Below are 14,653 nucleotides of genomic sequence, written 5' to 3'. Positions count from 1 at the left end.
AAGAAAAATTCCCTTCATGTTTCTTTTGTCTCATTCATGAGCAATTTTATCTATTGAAAACTTGTTATATTAAAACATATTCAACATAGAAGTTGTGAGATTTTCTCTTAGCTTTCTACTGATATTAAAAATGTCCAATTTGGAGTTGTATAAAAAAAGTGATGTCTGAAACACTGAAAGGTGTCCACGCAGAAAGCGCCCCAATGGCAAAAAAAAAAGCTAGTTTTCAAATTAAATTATATTTTAATGCTCCAATTGTGATGACCTGATTAATTTCCACATTTTTTTTCATAATATAATACAATATCACAAAGTTCAGCAGATCATAATCTACCTGGACCCGTGGGTACTAGGGATACATCAGAACACATAACGGAAGCCTAAGCAGCAGGAAACATGCAATTATAATATCATAAATACAAAACCATCAATCATAATACCAAAGTCATTACATCCACTGTATTTAAGTATATACATCCCAAAAGAAAAATCTAGGGACATTCCCCAAAATCCTATCGTCCCTACCAAAATTTACCCTTCAGAGAGGGCAAATCAACAATACTAAGTCAGCGGAGCTTTACCCGCTCTCCTATTAGGGGCTCCTAAAATATTTATAAAATTTTGGGGTGAGACACCTCTCAGTAAGGGAAATAAACTAACACTAATGTGTGCAAACATGAGCATATCTGTGGTATACATATAGTCATAAACATAACCAATAAAACTGTATATATATCATTTCTGGGAAAAACATATATAATCAAAACATGACAGAACATAATGGTTTTCATAACATAATTTATCTCATATAAATAATAATACAAAACAAACATCCCTGGAAGGTTAGCTGGCTATTGTCATGTATTACCCTCGTATGACTGGGTTGTGTGGCCCAAAGGCGAGACTTGATAATGGTTGGCCGACCACTGCCAAGTCAAGAGTACAGTCTGTAAGTCCGATGGGTCTGCCAGACCTAGTTCATACACCAGGGGTGCTCACACACTTCTTAAAACCGCATCGACCATCCAATCTCATACCATTACGTACAGCGGCATTAACACAAATATCATGATAAATCATGAACATATAGCATCGATATCGTGCAAGTGCTAGCCTAGACCAAGCCAACCAAGTTCTGATAACATATATCATATACTGAAACTATGATACATGGATATTTCATACTATTAATTATCAAATCAATCATATCATTTTGCATATATTTGTATATCATGAAAATCATCGGCCCGTACGCCAGTATTTCACATTTTACCATAGCTCGGCTCGTACGCAGAGAAATCATATTCATAGCTCAGCCCGTACGTTAACAAATCATATACATAGCTTGGTCCGTACACCAGCAAATCATATCCATAACTCAGCCCGTACACTGGCAAATCATATACATAGCTCGGCCCATACCCCGACAAATCATATACATAGTTCGGCCCGTACGCTGGAAAATCATATACATAGCTCAGCTTGTACGTCGGCAAACCTATAAAAATATCGGCCCGTATGCCAGTTTTTCATTATAAAAATTCATATCTTTATCATATTCCCAGAAAATAGTATTTCATAATAATTTCCACTCATGCCACACGAAACAGGTTTTTCGTATATTTAACCTACCATCATTTTCAACAATATTTCCCAAATATAAAACATATATAAATATATTTATTTTCCAAAAATCAAATGCTGTAATAATATACATATTTTTCATAAAATACTAGCTTAGTTTATCCCCTTACCTGAGTCCTGAAAAGCTCCTAAAACAAACAGACCTGCACTCATAGGGTTCCCCGTTCAACACCCTGAAAATGACATTTCCCAGAACTAAAGTTCAGTATTATTACGCGTACTACGCTTTCTACAATTGTTAAATAGGAAAATACTGAGTAGAAAGCCTTACCCTGGATTTGGGGTGGTTTCCAACTCAGCCCCACCGACGATTCACTCTGGCAGACTTATAGAGAACTTTCCCAGGAGCGTCATGGTGGCCTCAGATTGTTGATCTGGTGACTAATGAGGCCAAAATTGAACAAAGAGAAGGGAGAGACCGTAGAGAGAGAAAAGAGAGGGTTTCAGTGAATTTCCTGCACAAGAAAATAGTTTAGCACTATTCATACTGCGGGATTCGTCGACGAGCCATGTCACCTCGTCGATGAGCCCTGTAGAAAGTTCGTCGACGAACTTGAACCCTCGTCGACAAATTTTAGACTTCCAAAAATCCTCTCTCGGTATCTTATCGTCGAAGAAACCCCTGTGTTCGTCGATGAGGCCTGGAAAATTTCTTGGGATTATCCCATCCAAAATGCAACGTTGTCGACAAAGTTGGCTGTCTCCTTCTATTCCTGTTTCCATTTCTCTTTCTTTTTATTATTTAAATACCATTATTCTTCGAGTCGTTACACCAACGGCTATAAAACGGCTAGTAATGGGTTTTCCCCATAAATTCAAGTCAAAGACACTTGAAAAATTAAGGAGAAACATATTGAGAGCATATCTACACATTCTTTGTTTCTCCCTCATTTTTCATACCCCTTTTGTGCATTAAATTTCATATTTCTCCTACTCTTTCGCTTTGAAAATTCTTTCTGGGAGAAACTATTGTGGGTTATTGAACAAAGCTTGAAGGATATATCCACTCGTATATTTCTACTTCAAAGGCTTCTTTTTCTTGAGGTAATTTTGAAAAGACTTGAGCATATATTCAAGTTTATATATATTGCTTGAAGGCCTCTACTTTTTTTTCTTATAGTTTTTCAAAGATCAAATTTCCCTTTTCTTGAAAATCTGTTTGGAGAAAAATATTTTGGAGATTTTATTTAGAAAGGCTTGAGCTTATATTCAAGTTTATATATATATATATATATATATATAGTTTGATAGCATTTTTATTATCATGTTCTTCAAAGATCAAATTTCTCCATACCGTTTATTTGAAAATATTTTGGAGAAATTTATTTTGAAATTGTCTTGAAGGCTTAAGCATATATTTAAACTTATACATATATTGCTAGAAAGCCTTGTTGAATTTGTTTTTATAAAGGTCAATCATTTTAAATGAAAACCCTAACTTCTCCTATTCATTTATTTGGAAATATTTTTATTGGAAAAAATCTATGGGTTAGTTCAAGAATGCTTTGAGCATATATATATTCATTGATATATATATTGTGCTTGAGAAGCTTCTTGAAAATGGCTTGAACTAATATTCATTTTCATATATTTTGCTCGGAAGCCTTATTTAAATTAAATTTTAAAAAGTCATTTTCATAAAGAAAATCATTTTCTATACTCTCATTGGTTTACTTAAAAAATATTTTGAGAGGAATACCATACTCTACTGAGCTTTATTTTAATATTATATGAGAGTGCATTTTAGTTCTTCATTGAGTACATCTTTACTTAGTTTGAGAAGCACTTATTAGTATGCAAACTTTTATTATTATTGTTGTATTCTCGATGTGTGGTCGAAAGAGGATTGCACTGGTCTTTAACGTGCACTGGATTGGTTCAAACCCAATTAGAAGAACTAGGAGCACCGTCCTGTAAGGTGTAGTTATTGGTTGTGGCTCAACCCTGAAATTTGAGCTGGGGTTTACCTCGCCCCTTAAGGAGAGGTTGTAACGGTGTTGTTCCACTCGATAAGTGAGCAAAGGTAGTGGAATCTTTAGGGGTATGCCCAAGGCAAGGACGTAGGCAGGATTGGTCAAACTTCGATAATAAATCTTGTGTCTCTCTCCCTCTCCCCCTATCTCATTTAAATTCTGCACTTTAATTTTCGTATGTGTATGAATGTTTATTTATTGTCATTCTTATTCTTCATACACGCTTTAATTTTTAAATGAGATTTAATGTAGTGAATTGGTGAAGTTTAAATTAGAAAAATATTTTTTAAATCCCAATTCACCCCCCTCTTAGGCTCACACCATAACTCTCAAAAGCAATTTGTGGAATTAGAGGTTAGGGTGATTTTTTTAAGTGGCGACTGGCAAGTGGATGATTTTTTTTAACCCCTTTTAGTAAAGGAACTCAGCAGCCCAACGAAAGACCCAATCAACTAATTAAATTTATGACAAAAAAATATAAGTGGTACAAAAAAAGAAAAAAAAAATAAGTAAGCTTTGAAACACTATGATCTTTTTAAAATATATATACAGACACGTACATACATACATGCATACATACACACATACACACATAAATATATATACACATACATACTTACATACATACATACATACTAAAAACTAGTCCCAAGAGGGGGGTGAATTGGGTTTTAAAAATTTTCTTTTTAAATATTTTTAGGAATTCTTAACTTGTTGATTCTTCAAACTTTCAGCAAAAACTTATTTCTTTATTTAATTCCCAACCACATAAACATTCAATCATTTTAGTAATCAATCAACCAAACAAGTTCAAAGAAAACACCCAAACCAAGATTAAAGTATACAACACTTTAGTAATCTAAGAACTTAAGATGGTTGTTTGTTTATATAAGTTCTGTGAATATGAATTTGAACCAAGCCCTGTAGATAATGATAATATATGCTTGCTGATATAAAGCCCTGTTATTAATGGATTTGCTTCTTCAATATAATGTACAATATAAAATCCAACACCCTTTCCAAGATTCAGATTTCATATAAACCTTCAGTTAATAGGTTTTAGGGTGTTGACCAATTAACGTACTCCCTTATGGTTTCCGCAAATTATTGATCAACCAACGTACTTCCTTTCAATTTTCGCAAGCCCATAAATAAATTAATCTTTCGGTTTATTTAATATCCAATCCACATTGTTTATATGATTAATAAATATGAATCATCCACACAGTTTTATATGTGCTGAAAATAAAGAGCAAGGGAAAGAGAGAATGAGACCGAGTTTTTATGAGGTTCAGCTTATTCCCAGCCTATGTTTTGCCTTTGGCAAACCACCAAAGGATTCACTAAAACCAGTTCCTTTGTTGGGTGAAACAATACCATTACACAGCACTCCTTTGATTAGGTTTGAGCCCGCCTCTCCAAACGATATGCCCTCGTTCAGTCACTCCTTCAATTAGGCTAGAGTCCGCCTCTTTAAGTGATATCCCCACATTTAGCCAATGATCCAAACACCTTGGAACATCAAAGATCTACAAGAAACACAAGATACAAGCTACGTACAAGTATACTTTCTCAAAGAGCAAATTAGCACAATTTCCAAACTATATACTTTCAATGTAATTCAATATAAAGAAATTAAAGCTCGATTGAATTAAATCACCAAATTTATCTTCCTTGGATTGAAAGATTCAGACTTTGAAGACTCAAATTCATAGTTAGGATCAACAGCAACTCAGTAGTAAAAGTAAGATGTGAACAAAAGAGATTTAGAGAACTTTGAGAATTCTTGATTGCTGAGAAATTTTCTTAGTTAATAAAATCCTTGTATTAGGGGCTATTTAAAGATGTTTAAAAGTTAATACCTTGTCCCCCAAGCTTTCATGGAGTATGGACCAAGTTCTCTAAAAGAGTAGTGCTCAAGAAACCAAAATTAAAAATATGCCTGTTGGAATTTTTAAAGCACTGTTCGAGTGGTAGTTGCCCGCCACAATCTATCAGTCACCTGCCATAGTTCAATCTTGATACTCAAAAGCTAGGCAGTTGCCTGCCAAAGCATAGGTAGTTGCCTGGCTTGACCACCCAATTGCCTCGCAGGTTCCTGGCAGTCACCGGGGACCCTACTATTTTCCATATTTTAAATTTTTAAAATGAGCAGTCACCTGCTTGAATTGGGCAGTCACTTGGCTTCCAGAAAACTAAATTTAAATTTGAAAAATTCTTCTCTTTTGAGACCTTTATTATTTTAATTTAAGAAAACATATTTTAAGGTCTTCATAATTGGTTTCTTAGTTTCTTATTCTTAATGAGCTTCAATTCAATTTATATTGAGTATTACATGAAGTACTTACACAGAGACTTCCTTAAGACTTTTAAATCCTTCAACTCTTGAAGTCTTCATGTATGTCCTTGCTTTGATTTCATCCTTTCTTCAAGCTTTCAATGTACTTTAGGCTTTTAGCAAGGTCACTTTAATGTGCACTGTTCCCTTAATCTTCAAGCTCTTTTAAATCATCTTTGAATCCATGTCTTAAGCTTCATATGATCATCTTTCTTTGAAGTACAAGTTTTCATGAATTATTTAACCTTGCATTCATCATTGAGTCCTGAAAAGACATTACTCAACCAAATATGTTAAGTTTCACTTATTTGTTAGCATCAAAACAGGATGTTAAGCCTTGTAAAGCCAACAATCTCCCCCTTTTTTATGATGACAAATAAGAAGCAAAAATTGGAGTGAGCTTTAAAAAGGCTTCCCCTTTCAATAAGCATCATCTTAACAATATTCATAAGATCAATATTAATTTCAAAAATGCTTTTACAATCATGCTAATTTTTTTCTCAAAACTTCTCCCCCTTTTGACATCAATCAAAAAGAGTAGAAAAAATGATTAAGTTCAAATAAAATCACATTTTGAGCATTTTATCAAACATGCATATCAAACATATGTACAAACTCAATTTATTATTTTTCAATATAGCATGTGTAGTGTGTTTTAATAGTCATGTATATGAGTTGTAACATCTTTACTAATACCATTTTTCCCTTTGGCATATTCAAGATACCAATTGCACTTTTGAATTATGATTCCAATTAAAATTTTCATTAATTCATGATATCAATTGAAAAATTTATTAATTCATGATACCAATTTAAAATTAGGGAAAACGATCATAATATAAGCAATAACTCATAACACTCCCCCTGAATTTAATATATTTATTTTTGTTACCAATTATGCTTTTATCATCCCATGTTTCAAAAACATTGATTCATTTCATGTATCAAATACCAATATCATGCCAATATCATCAATGTCATACCATGCTTATAGATATAATCATACTTGCCATGCTCAAAAACCAATTGAACTTTTAGATTGTGATCCCAAGTGAGCTTTTAAATTGTGATATCAATTAAAATATTCATGGATACCACAGTACTTTATAGATACGAAAGCCAATATAACATCATGCATAGCTCATGGATACCAAAGTTATGCAAATTTTTCTATTTATCCATGTGATCTATCATTAGCATGCATGGTAAAGAATTTATTTCACTTCATGCTCAAATTTTCAAAATATAGTGAGCATAAATCATCAATATAGGTCAAGTCATAATCATGTCTTTGGAAATTTCAAGATACGAATTTCATATGTAGCACATAGCATATCATATAGGCTTTCATTCTCAAATATCTTTTTTAAGGTACTTATGTAATAATTTTAATTTGATATTTCTTAATATTTCTTAAGTTAAGCCTAGTAAAAAATCATCCTATGATTTTGGCCAAGCTCTTAAACTTATCTTTAAGTTTTTCTATTTCAACTAGTTCGTTTGTTGATCATGTATTAAGTTACTTTCTCAATTTTTAAAAGGGAATGACTTAATCCATGGAGTTTTTCATTTATGAACTAGTCTTTCATCTTGACACCCATACTTTCTTGGATCCCGATGGTTTATTAAAGGATGTTTTTTTTTTTACTTTCCATACTTGTTTAGTTTTCACACCCTTTCTCTTAAATGGACATTCAAACTTTCTATGTCTCTTCTTTTTACATAGATAGCATGTAGTGTGAGCATTTGAGGATGTGCTAACATAATCTTTAGAGGCTTTTGTAAAATAGCTCATGTAAAGATACTTTTTCTTTGTATTTTCAACCCCATTAAATCCAATGCCTTCTTTGTTTAAGGTCATCCTTTGTGAGCCTATCATTTTGTCAAAGTTTTCCTTTACTTTTGTGAAGTTATAAATGATCTTTTTTTTATCTTTAATTTGATTTTTGAGATCATTTATCTCAATATTTTTCTTATCATCATTCTTCTTTTGTGATTTCTCTAATTCTTGAGATAAGTTTCTAATTTTATCTTCTAATTCAAAAATGTGTATGCCTTTCTCATATTCCATAGAGGATAGGGATCGAAAATCTTCTATCATCTTTTCATTTTTGCTTTCTAGTTGCTTAATTTTTGAATCCTTTTCATTTTCAGTAAGATTTTTAGATTCTAACTCCTTTGTCGTAGCTTCATTCTTACATTCTATTTTCTTGATTCTTGAATCCTTTTTTCTTTCAGTAGTTTTAAGGGATTCTAACTCTTTCATTATACCTTCATTCTTATTCTTCAATGAAGTATATCTTTTAGTCACATTAATTAACATCTTATGCACCTTGAATAAGTCATTTTGAAGTTCTTCATAAGATGGCATGCTCTCATCATCGGATTCATTAGATGAATCCCTATCATATTCACTATCCGATTTGGATGAGGAACAATATTCTTCATCATCATCCCATGTCATAATGCAAGTATAAGCGACCTCTTAGTCACTTGATTCACATTCCGAACTACTTGTACTCATGTTGTCCCAAGTAGTGGCTTTCATGGCCATTTTCTTTTTCTTTTTAGAATCTTTTTTAAGTAGTGGACACTCCGGTTTTATATGTCAAGCTTTGTTGCAATTATAACATTTAGGAGTTTTATTCTTTGATTTCTTTTTTCTAATTTCTTCGTCTTCTTCATATGATTTAGATTTAGATTTTCTTTTGAATTTATTTTTCCTTCTTAAAATTTTTTCTTGCTTCTTGGATATGAATGCTAATTCATCTTCATCCATTTCATCGTTTTCCTCATCACTAGAGTTTTTGTTTGAAGTTTTAAAAGCTATAGATTCTTGGGCTTTAGTTTTTCCATTTCTTTCATTCATTGTCATTTCGTATGTGAGGGGAGAACCTATAAGTTCATTAAGGGAAGTGTTGTTAAGGTTTCTTCCTTCAATTATTGTAGTAGTTTTGGTTCCCATATAGGTGGCAGCCCTCTAAGAATTTTTCTTATTATCTCATAGGTAGCGTAGGTTTTTCCAAAGGCATTTAGGGAATTTATTATATGAGTGAACCTAGTGTACATGCTAGTTATGGATTCATCTGGGTTCATCTTAAAAGCTTCATATTCACTTGTAAGCATATCAATCATATTATCCCTAACATCTATAGTGCCTTCGTAGGTCACTTCTAGCTTGTCCCGTATTTCCTTAGCTGATTTGCAAGCTATGACCCTATTGAATTCATTCATGTCTAAAGCACAATATAAAGCATTCATAGCATTAGAATTAACTTGCAGCATTTTGTGATCTAAGTCACTCATATCCTTCTTTTCCTTAGGGATTTGTTTTCGATCTACTAATTTGGTAGGAATTAGATCACCATCTGTGACAACCTCCCAAGCTTTCCAATCCATGATTTGAAGGTAAATTCTCATACGCTATTTCCAAAAAGTATAGTTCAAACAACAAAAGATGGGTGGCCGGGTTGAGGATTGACCCTCTCCGAAGGGAATTACTCCTATGTCTGCCATATAGATCTGTATATAACTACTTGTTAGGATTTGTTATAACCCCGCTCTGATACCAATTGAAAACCAAGGTGTAGTCCCAAGAAGGGGGTAAATTAGGTTTTAAAAATTTTCTTTTTAAATCTTTTTAGGAGTTCTTAACTTGTTGTTGATTCTTCAAACTTTTAGCAAAAACTTATTTCTTTATTTAATCCACAACTACACAAACATTCAATCATTTTAGTAATCAATCAATGAAACAATTTCAAAGCAAACAACCAAAACAAGATTAAAGTATACAACACTTTAGTAATCTAAGAACTTAAGATGGTTGTTTGTTTATATAAGCTCTGTGGATATGAATTTGAACCAAGCCCTGTAGATAATGATAATATATGCTTGCTAATATAAAGCCCTATTATTAATGGATTTGCTTCTTCAACATAATGTACAATATAAAATCCAACACCCTTTCCAAGATTCAGATTTCAAATAAACCTTTAGTTAATAGGTTTTAGGGTGTTGACAAATCAACATACTCCTTTATAGTTTCCGCAAATTATTGATCAACCAATGTACTTCATTTCAGTTTTTGCAAGCCCATAAACAAATTAATCTTTCAATTTATTTAATACCCAATCCACATTGTTTATATGATTAATAAATATGAATCATCCATGTAGTTTTATATGTGCTGAAAATAAAGAGCAAGGGAAAGAGAGAATGAGACCGAGTTTTTACGAGATTCGGCTTATCCCCAACCTACGTCCTCACCTTTGGCAAACCACCAAATGATTTACTAAAACCAGTTCCTTTTCTGGGTGAAACAATACCGTTAGACAACACTCCTTTGATTAGGTTAGAGCCTGCCTCTCCAAACGATATGCCCTCATTCGGTCACTTCTTCAATTAGGCTAGAGCTCGCCTCTCTAAATAATATCCCCCCTCTTAGCCAATGATCCAAAAACCTTGGAATGTCAAAGATCTACAAGAAAGACAAGATACAAGCTGCGTACTAGTATACTTTCTCAAAGAGCAGATTAGCACAATTTCCAAACTATATACTTTCAATGTAATTCAATATAAAGAAATTGAAGCTCGATTGAATTAAATCACCGAATTTATCTTCCTTGGAATGAAAGATTCAGACTTTGAAGACTCAAATTCGTAATTAGGATAAAAAACAACTAATTAGTAAAAGCAAGATGCAAACAAGAGGGATTTAGAGCACTTTGAGAATTCTTGATTGCTAAGAAATTTTCTTGGTTAATAAAATCCTTGTATTAGGGGCTGTTTATAGATGTTTAAAAGTTAATACCTTGTCCCCTAAGTTTTCATGGAGTATGGACCAAGTTCTTGAAAAGAGCAGTGCTCAAGAAACCAAAATTAAAAGTATGCCCGTTGGAATTTTTAAAACATTATTCGAGTGACAGTTGCCTGCCACGATTTGTCAGTCGCCTGCCGTAGTTCAATCTTGAAACTCAAAAGGTAGGCAGATGCCTGCCAAAGCACAGACAGGTGCCTAGCTTGACTACCCAGTTGCCTGGCAAGTTCCTGGTAGTCGCCTGGGGTCCTACTTTCTGCCACATTTTTAATTTTTAAAATGAGCAGTCACCAGCTTGAATTGGGCAGTCACCTGGCTTCCAGAAAACTAAATTATAATTTGAAAACTTCTTCTCATTTGAGACCTTTATTATTTTAATTTAAGAAAACATATTTTAAGGTCTTCATAACTGGTTTCTCAGTTTCTTGTTCTTAATGAGCTTCAAATTCAATTTATATTGAATATTACATGAAGTACTTACATAAAGACTTCCCTAAGACTTTTAAACCCTTCAACTCTCGAAGTTTTCATGTATGTCCTTGCTTTAATTTCATCTTTTCTTCAAGGTTTCAATGTACTTTAGGATTTTAACAAGTTCACTTTAATATACATTATTCTCATAATCTTCAAGCTCTATTAAATCATCTTCGAATCCATGTCTTAAGCTTCATATGATCATCCTTCTTTGAAGTAAAAGCTTTCATGAATTCTTTAACCTTGCATTCATCATTGAGTCCTGAAAAGACATTACTCAACCAAATATGTTAAGTTTCACTTGTTTGTTAGCATCAAAATAGGATGTTAAGCCCTGTAAGGACAACACATACATACATACATACATACATACATACATACATACATATATACATATATACATACACATACATATATAGATTAAGCAAAGTGCCCAAAATCATAACCAGCACAACTTGTACGTCAAAATGTACAGAAATTTTATCCAGTCTTTAGTCAAACACCATGCATAATCATATTAATAATAGACAATGGAAAAATAAATAAATAAATTAACCATTATAAATAATCATGACCATAGAAGAGCAACATACCTATCTTTGCCTAAAGTAGAGTTTGCACTTCCAAAAACAAGCCCAACAACCCCCGCACAATAATTAGTAACTTGATCACATATTAATGCTACATATAAAGCATAAAAAGAAATCTAAAGGTGAAGGCTAGCCCCACCAATACAGAGTACAAAATAACTAGCTTGAGATAAAAAACCAATTATTATTTCCTGTACAATTCAACGTAATGCCTTTTCAAACTAACACAAATTCATCATTCATATATAGGACTCACAGAACATGACACCAAATTTAACATGCAATGTATGTAAACTTTCATAAGCATTTTTCTTATTATTTTCCAAGAATAATTTTATATGAAATATAAGTTAAAAGACTTGAGATTTTATTATTTAATTGCTTGTTCACTTTTTTCTTTATAGCCTCCTTGACATTCTAAGGTGACATGTAAGGTTTTATAAACTTTTCTCCTAATTAGTTTTTTAAAATAGTAACCCTTAATATTTTAGTGTATTATTTGGATTTTCTTTCTTTTTTTGTAGTTATATCTTGGATCTATGATTTAAGAGCCTCCCATCAATGATGGGTTTTCATTTGTAGTTATATCTATTTCCTTTGTAGTTTCAATTGATAAAACATGCCAAAAAAAATATTAAGTAGATTTGATGAAACTGTTCAACTTCTCATTCTTTTTTTTTTTTCATCGCAAAATAACAAATTCTTTTTCTATTAACAATGAAACCAGCAAAAAAAAAAAAAAAATGAACAGTATAGTATAGCACAACATGATTAATAAACTAACTGCATATCTCAAGCACTAACAATATTTTAGCATAAAAATCCCTAGAAAGAAGAGATAACTATACATATGCAATTATAAATTCATAAAGCAACATGTTACCGCAGCAATTGAAGGTATATCAGACTGCTTGGGAGATCCATGAGAGACATCCATCCCAAGAATTAAGGAAGGAACCTTAGACACCATGGGTATAGAGGATAAATGTTCAACTAGCAGGACTGAATTCAAGCCACCAAGTTGGTACAAGTTAATTAAAAAAAAATTAATTTTCCATTTTTTTTTCCAAAATGAACAAGGATTAACATTCTTTAAAAAAAAATATCAACAAAAACATTAATAAAGAAGTAAAAAAGCATATTAATTAGATCATCCATTAAACTAAAGTAATAAGCAAAAATGGATAGTGAATGCTTGTGCAGTGTAGTGTAGTGCAATGTAGTCAAACACCAACAATCCTATGCCACCAAGAAAAACTACCTTTTACATACCTTCTAATGAGAGGAGGACCCACCTGCACCATCTGGACGAGATTGGCACGTCATTTGTTCGAACTGCGCTTGCCTATTCGTCATGGCTATTGGAGTATATTGTCGGCATATAATGTCGAGCTCCCGTGTCCAAGCTTGGCACTAATTGCCGCCACGTGGGGCCGTGAAAGCTAGAGAAGTGTCGATCCAAATCCACTCCCCAATCATGTCTAGGTGCTTTTTTAGCTCTGTGTTCTTTGCTACACCACGGCCTGACCTCGCCGTTTGTGTGGTAGAGGTCGATACTGAAAGAAGAGTCAAAGAACAATATTTTAATCTTACACGTGTACGACTATCAATAATTTTATTCTAAATCAATTACTCGTAACCTTACCAACGCTGCTTATTATGGTAGGCAACTCACCCTGGGTTTGTGAAACGCCCTGAACCCTTTTTCCCGGGCCCGACGCGTTATACCTGATCATATCCCTGATAAATCATGATTCATAACATACACAGCGGAAAACATAATCATAATCTCCATATAATATAACACCAGAGTTTACTAATTCTAACTATAATCCATATTAAATCATCCAACACCTCCATTTCCATAAATCTACATAACTCCCAAAATAATTCAGTATTTTCACAATCATTCCTTACTCAATAGCCTTAAAACATAAAGACATAAAATTTAATTATTTACTTTCTACAGAAATATCATTAAAATGTTTATACCCTTTTTCTTATATCTCTCAATAATGCTTTAAAAACCTAAAGCTCTCTAAGCTCGATCTTGAAGAAATCCTGAAAAAAAAAAAAAAATTCATATTCGGGTGAGACACATCTCAGTAAGGGAAGAAACCATATATTAAAACAGTGTGTGGCCAACATAAGTTTATATATAACATAATATTTAACATTTGAAAATCCTTAACATAATTTCTGAAATCATTTCTTGATCCTAATCAAACACATGCAAATGTTTAACCCACGAGATTACCAGGGAATAGGGGTGATTACCCGCCCATACAAGTAGCACCCCTCTGCTATGATATTTTTGACAACTCAAAGGTCACAGTTAAAGCATACCAGGGCACTCACCTTACTCAGTAAGCCCTCAAGTGATAAATTAATCTCGTACTTACACTGTTCAACAATAGCTTACCGACAAAGGCCCTAAGGATAGGGAAATCTACCCGCCCATACAAGTAGGTTCCCTCTGCCCAAATACGTTATGCGGCTACTACCATATCTGTAGTTACTAGTGCACTCGCCTTACTCAGCAAGCCCTCGGGCAAAAGGTATGCCTCGCCTAATCGTAACGTGTTCTACGTACATACATACTTCTAATATCATAATACATCATTCTTTTCTGTCATTATACATTCATGCACATTCATTCCTATTCATAACTTAACTTTGCATTTCGTTTCACTTTAAGTGACTTTTTCCCATTTACATCATTTACCTTTGTCATTTCATTTCATTGTCATTTCATCGTCATTTCATTTCATAACATTTCATTTCATTACTTCGTACTACAGCTGATCTTTAGCCATCA

The sequence above is a fragment of the Malania oleifera genome, chromosome 3 (genome assembly GCF_029873635.1).
Source record: "Malania oleifera isolate guangnan ecotype guangnan chromosome 3, ASM2987363v1, whole genome shotgun sequence".
Taxonomy (NCBI): Eukaryota; Viridiplantae; Streptophyta; class Magnoliopsida; order Santalales; family Ximeniaceae; genus Malania; species Malania oleifera.
This window is presented reverse-complemented; position numbering follows the sequence as displayed.